At 38.9% G+C, this 7,295-nt stretch overlaps 1 protein-coding gene across 1 annotated transcript in view; it reads left to right on the forward strand.

The window, feature by feature from the left end:
• The first annotated feature begins 6,280 nt into the window (after window positions 1-6,280).
• Window positions 6,281-7,295, forward strand: part of LOC135110748 (uncharacterized) — an 8,229-nt gene continuing 7,214 nt past the window's right edge. The window contains exon 1 of the mRNA XM_064023363.1: window positions 6,281-7,295. This exon is cut by the window's right edge and continues 880 nt beyond it. The gene's annotated coding sequence lies outside the window, so the exon portion shown is untranslated.

The following is a 7,295-nucleotide window of genomic DNA, read 5'->3' on the forward strand; positions in this document are numbered from 1 at the left end:
ACGAGCTTGTTTACTGGCAACTGTGTCTTGTTGGCAAAATCACATTCCTCCTTTGTGCTCAGATCTTTGAACACCATTCTAATGAAAATGCACAGTTGTGATGTATCGATCATGTCAGTAGTTTCATCAAACTGCAATGGAAAGAAGACACGTATGTTCTTGTTCATTTGTTCACCCAAATCCTCAGCCATAAATTCACAGCGCCTCATAACAGTGTTTCTTGATAACTGGACTTCTTTAATAGCAGACATTATTTCAGACTTGTTTTTGAAATTTTCAAACAATGATTCTGCTCATTTTTGTTTATAATTTTCCTCTGGACAGAAAATTCTCTGTCAAGCTTCCTGGTAACGTAATCTCAGACTTTTCGTCCAGGAAAACGGAGTGCTACAGGGTAGTGTTCTTAGTCCATATTGGTTTGCTTTATTAACGATATTCTGTCAACAACTCCTGTCCCCACGAATCTTAAGTATTCACTGTACGCTGACGACTGTGCGCTATGGCACTCCTCGCCTAACGCACAGTTCTCGGCGGGGCGGATTCAAGCTTCTTTTGACTCCGTCCAGCATTGGGTTTTTCTGTGGGAATTTAATTTCTCCGTTCCTAAGTGTATCGGTGTTGTTTTCACTAGACGTAACGTACCAGTTTTGCAATTAACTCTTCCAGCCCAGCCGCTATCGTTTAAAAATTTAGTAAAGTTCATGGGTCTGCATTTTGACAGCAAACTCAGTTGGAAGACTCATGCTTATGAAGTGCTTATTCGTTGTCTTAAAAATCAATATCCTCAATTATCTTTCTGGTAACTCATGGTGAGCAGACATAAAATTTTTATTGATGATGTATAAGTCCTTAATTCGTTCTCACTTAGACTATGGCTCACCCGTGTATGGGTCTACGTAGGAATCAACAATGAGGAGGCTGGATGTGTTTCAGAATGAATGTGTGCGAATGTGTCTTGGAGCACTGTGCTGCACTCGTGTGGCGCGGATGGAGGCTGAGGCCAATATACCACCATTGCACCTTCGTCGCGGTGCCCTTCTTTTATCCCATGGGATAAAAAACAGCCCGGAAGGCTCCTCTCGGTAACGCAGCAAGCAGAATTATGCGGCAGTACCACCACCACCTCAACACTCCAGTCCGCCATCCACTCGCTGCAAGACTCCATAAGTTCTGCCAGCTCACCGGCATCAGACTGGACTACCCGGACTTGCTCGTGGCCGGACATCCTCCAATCGCCTCAAACGGCGGGAGGAAGTGATCCTCGCACGCCTCAGGATGGGCTGCATCCTCCCTACACATGCTCCCCCTATAGAGCCAATGCCTTTCCACCACAGTGCACCACCAGTAAAATCACCCTCTCTATAGAGCACATCTTGCTTCACTGTGTGCGTTATCGAGAGGAGAGGCTTCCCTTAGCTTACTGCCGGGGACGCGGCCTTCCGCTAACGCAGACCACCCTTTTTTGAGTGATGAGCACTCGGATGTGGTTGATAGATTGATGTTTTTTTTTTCCTGACAGAGACCAGTTTAATCAAATAGCTGTGATTTACATGTATATATTATGTAACATATCTATTTTATGCACTATGTATATACACTGACACATGTAAAGAAAATTATGAAACTGTATATGAACTGTGTAATGCGTTATCTCAATATGACTGCGTTCCCCATTTATGTATATATAATACGTAACGATGCTACGTAGCCTTCCTACCAGTGTGCTTGTGTGTTACTCCTCCCTCTTCCCTGCCCTGATAAAAGCCAATAGCTTTGTGATAGGATCAGGAATCCTGTATGAATGAAGCGTGTGCAAAGGAATGAATGTGTATATATTGTTCTGTATATTTTGCGAAAAAAATAATAAAAAGATAATAAAAAGGCAATAATACACACAAAAAAGTAATTATTACCGATAAACTAAAATAAAAAATGGCCTATTACCCACGTAGGGTGATGGGAAAAAAAAGTCTCGTTACCAAAGACCTTACCTTGTCTTACTCATTAAACTCTTGAGAAGAAGTCAGATACCTCACAAGGAAGAAGAGTAGTATAGATAACACACACACACAAAAAGGATAGAGAAGAAATTGTTTTTGAAAATCGGTATACTCGGTTTCCCTTCTCAACGGTCAGCAAAACAGTAACACACGTAGTTCACTTTATGGAGTGCAACTCACCGGGTATGGTCTTGGCAGGGAAGCAGCCTGCTCACCACCTCCTGTATACTCTGCATGGGAGCGAACTTCGATCTCACAAATTGAGTGAGAAATCTCCCCGTCCTCAGCAGCGACCCCTTACATCCCAGATACAAGAGACTGGGGTCCAGACTACAAACCGGAGTCCTCAGCTTATAAACCCGGTGACAGCGCAGCCTTAGCGCCACCTCCAGGGTGCACTGCAGAGTGAGACAAGCCAGCAAACAAACTATCCAAACCCATATCCAGCCTCACTCCCGGTAACACCCACCAACTAAGTCGAGTACTCCCTATGGTGGCTCTGCGATTGCAATTAGCCCCAGCATTCTGACCTGCATGAAACCCAACTCTGTCTCATCCAAAACTTCGCCAGCAGCGGGCTAGGCCTCTTGGCCTTCTGCCTTCATAGTAGAATTATTCTCCACTATAAGCTCCTTTTGAGGTGTCCCGGCTTTGTTGCAGTCGGCACCAGGAGTTACAGAGGGCTTAGCCACAAGGTTCCGCGTTACCAACATTGCGATAGAGCAAGTCACTCCCTCGGAAGGAGGGTGGTTTGGAAATCAAAGCTTTGTGCTAGACTCTGTGAAAAGCTTTTGATATGTCTAAGGCTACAGCAAATGTTTCACCAAAATCTCTAAAAGAGGATGACCAAGACTCAGTAAGGAAAGCAAGAATATCACTAGTAGAGCGGCCTTGACCGAACCCATACTGGCAATCAGATAGAAGGTTATATATATATATATATATATATATATATATATATATATATATATATATATATATATATATATATATATATATATATATATATATATATATATATATATATATATATATATATGTGTGTGTGTGTGTGTGTGTGTGTGTGTGTGTGTGTGTGTGTGTGTGTGTGTGTGTGTGTGTGTGTGTGTGTGTGTGTGTGTGTGTGTGTGTGTGTCAAGTTTCCATTTTGACCGTTCTGTCGCTGCTGTGGTAGGCAGTCACTGTTCTACATCTATTTTAGTGGTGTTTCTCAGGGTTCTGCCCTTTCACCTATTCTCTTCCTATTATTCATCAATGATTTTCTAAACCAAACTTCTTGTCCTATCCACTCCTACGCTGCACTTTTCCAATGAAATAGCGGTAGAAGATAGCACGAGATGCAACATTGCGGCGATAAGAAAGTGGGTGAAGACAGAAGAAGTTTGAGGAGAGAAGTTGATAAGACGAAAAGCTTTTGATTCCACCCTGGCTAAAATAGTTGTATGGGTGGAACCCGCACTATATTATATATATATACATATATATATATATATATATATATATATATATATATATATATATATATATATATATATATATATATATATATATATATATATATATATTATGTAAAGGGGTCATTGGCCAAGATAAAGAAAACAAAAGGAAAAAATCTCATTCAGGTGCCCGTCCCAAAAGAGATGATTTATCTATTTATTTATTTATTTATTTTATTTTTATTTTTTTTAAGTAGAAGAGACACTGGCCAAGGGCAACAGAAATCCAATAAATAAAAAAAAGCCCACTGAGAAGGCAGTCCCAAAAAAGGGTCCAAAGCGGTAGTAAAAAATTGAGGGATAAGTGTTTTGAAACCTCCCTCTTGAAGGAATTCAAGTCATAGGAAGGTGGAAATACAGAAGCAGGCAGGGAGTTTCAGAGTTTATCAGAGAAAGAGATGAATGATTGAGAATACTGGTTAACTCTTGCATTACATCGAATGTATGGGTTAACAAAACTTATATTATCTGAGGTTCATTTTTGTATGCCGAACTTCCTCCTCATATACCAAACGAAGTTCGGTGTGGGAGAGAGAAATCTGACTGCCGTTTTTTTTTTTTTTTCTTTTCTTTCTTTCTTTTTTTTCACAATTTTTCGTTATTATCGTCTGTGGTTTCTCCCAATTACATCGATATACTGAGAGTTTACTGTAGCCGCATTAATGATAAGTGACTTAATAAATACATATAAAGGTATAATAAACATAATGAACTTAAGTATATACATATGTAATTTCAATATAAAAAATTGTAATTTGCCAGGTTTAAGCAAAGTAAGATTAAATATTAAATATTATTGCATCGAGGTAAGAGAACATATTAAATTAGTAGATTGTTAAAATATGATTTTTAAATCTATTTTTAAATGTGTTGATGCATCCTGAACTTGGAGAGAAAGAGAGAACACAGACAACAACAGGGACTATATGAGACATATAGTCTTGGAATTCTGTGACATGGTGACATGGTGACATGGAATGGTGACATTATCCCAGTGACAGGTGTTATAGTAATGAGATGGGAGAAATTTTTGTATTTATGTTATGTATTTATATAGACGAAAGTACCTATAGCAAGTTTAGTAGTATCATCTAGTTTTAATGTTTTTTGTTCTTTTGAAGAGAGGACTTGCATGCTCCAGGTAATTGCTACTGGTTAAATTCTTACTATTTTCTTGATTTGTAATTTCAAAGGAATTAGATAACTAGGGTATGTTTTTTTTTTTTTCACAATATCGGGTTACAGTAGGTTAATAGTGGACGAATGTGAGCATAATAAATGGCCTTAAGTACATTATGTGGCATGAAGTCTTTTGTTTGGTAGAGTAGGGCTATATGTCTTGAGAATTTTTTTTCAGAAAGATGTTTATGTGAAAAAAATCATCACATACAACACCAAGAAATTTTATTTTACTTGTTTTAAATCTTTATCTTACTATTTATTTGTAAGTTGGGAAGATTTGTTGTTTATTTTATTCTAAATAGCATGAAGTGAGTATGAAGTAGTATAGTTAAGCATCATTCATATAGTTTTTAGTATAGGCCATACTATAGTATAGGCATCATTCATAAAGTTTTTGAAGTCCATTAATAGCATTAAGTATGAACTGATCAATGTCTTGGCTTGTCAGGTAATTTATCATGTCATCAGCAAATAATTTTTTTTTTTTTACTCTAAGCAAATATCTAAAATGTAATTAATATATATTAGAAACAATAGAGGCCTAGCACATTGCCTCGAGGAATAACAAGTGTGACAAATGTTGTGGAGGACTTTTCACCATGAAAAATGGTGTCTTATTGTCTGTCTGTTAAGTAATCCTTAAACCATAAAAACATTTGGCCTCGAATTCCATAATGATGCATTTTTTCTTAAAAAAAAAATGTGGTTAACTGTATCAAAAGCTTTAGCAAAATTGATAAAGATGTACAGGACAGAGAGTTTGTTATAGGTGGCATAAAAACATTTTTACTGGAAAATTTATTTAGGGCTGTAAAAATGTTAAATTTTTTGTCTAAAATCACACAGGGAGGGATTAAAATGTGTTTTTGTTTTCATTTTTCAGGTAACGTATCAAATGTGTTTTCAGAAGATTCAGAAGATCTTTGAGAATATTGTAACTTAATAAGGGTCATGAATAGGGTTTGATTTGTGAATAGAACTACTTTTGACAGTTTTTAACGTAGCTAGAAAGGTAAAGGTACCTACAGGCTGACTAAAGTGTAAAACTAAAGGAAAAGAAAATAAGTTAGAATTTCTTTTAATAATAGGGACTGCTATGTCATTTATACCAGATTTTTGCTAAAAGAACCAGACAAGTTCACTTAGCCCTTGCTGACTCAGAACTTGTGGTGATTTCAAGACAGATAATTTTGAGAGAAACTAATATCCATGACCAATTTCTTTCTTAATCTGTTCAGCAGCTTACGGAGAAAAGATCTACATCTCTTTCGGAATTCAGTAAATGCTTTACGCTTACAGAAATTTAGATAGGTAGTTCATCTCTCTCTCTCTCTCTCTCTCTCTCTCTCTCTCTCTCTCTCTCTCTCTCTCTCTCTCTCTCTCTCTCTCTCTCTCTCTCTCTTTTTTTCTTTTTTTTTTTTTTTACACAGAAGCTAAGTACACCTGTTTCAGCATGACCCATCCACGCTCATTACTTGGCACAAAGTCACAGAGGGATTGCTTCATCACATACTTTATCTTCATGAATATTAACAGCATCTCTTTGCACAGAATGCACTTCATTAATGTGAAAAAAAAACTATTAAAAACTCACAGCCTTTACTTGTTCGCTTCGTTCCTGCTCCTCTCGTGCTTCCGAAGCACCGAGGATTCGTACCCGACCCGACCTATGGGCATGGCGTGATTGTGGTGGGAGACTCAGCTGGGGTTCGACCGCGTTCTTATGACTACCGTGGTCTCCGAAGGTGACCTGCCTAGCTGCGGGGAGTTGCTGTTGGCCTTAGCTCAGTCAGCTACCGACTGTTCCACTATTTTGCTGCTCGTTTCTAACATCTCGCCTTACTGGCTGATGGGACTGTGGACAAGATGTGTATCTAGCCAGACACCATTCCTGGGCTACACATACTCCATGATCCCCTTGACGCTGCGACCTCGCCCTGCTGAAAGCAACATGTATGTTCGGCCTCCCGCCTCGCTATTTTACGTGACAACACCAAGCGTTTGCAAGCGAGTCTACCTGCGTGTCACCCTTCCCGACCCCGTGGCCTGCCTCTGTTATATGTGTCTGACGTCCGTGAGAAATGTGGATTAATACATTGTGATATTTTCTTGTGTCGGGGTGATAGTTTTTCCTCTCCTTGATATCCAATCCTGGAGAAGTAACAAATGAATACCTGATACCGTGGGAACAGCTGCCTTCGTCCACGTGACATGGTAGCCTGTATCCCTCATAAATAAATAGTGTAGTTATTGCAGCTCATTCACTTTGAAAAAGGAAAATGCAATAGTATAACCTGGCATGAGAGTTGTGCAGATATTCATAGGTATTTTTCATTGGATTTGCATAATTCTTAGTCTACTGATTAAGCAAATTGTGAAAAATAGCTCCAGGCACTCCATTCTTCTAGTATCCTCTTGATAAAAGCACAAAACATATTTTTTTCTTCCCCACTAAGAATTAAGCCGTGTCTACACTATCGGGTAGTGCCCGACGGACAGTAGTTGCTGAGTGGGTTTCTCTCGCTTCCGAAGCAGTGTTATGAGATGAGGTAAAGGGGCAAACCCTTCACTTTTCGACAGAGCCTGTCAGGCTACCCTACCGGGTAGCGTCTGCCTG

This window comes from Scylla paramamosain, chromosome 20 (genome assembly GCF_035594125.1).
Source record: "Scylla paramamosain isolate STU-SP2022 chromosome 20, ASM3559412v1, whole genome shotgun sequence".
In the NCBI taxonomy this organism is placed as follows: Eukaryota; Metazoa; Arthropoda; class Malacostraca; order Decapoda; family Portunidae; genus Scylla; species Scylla paramamosain.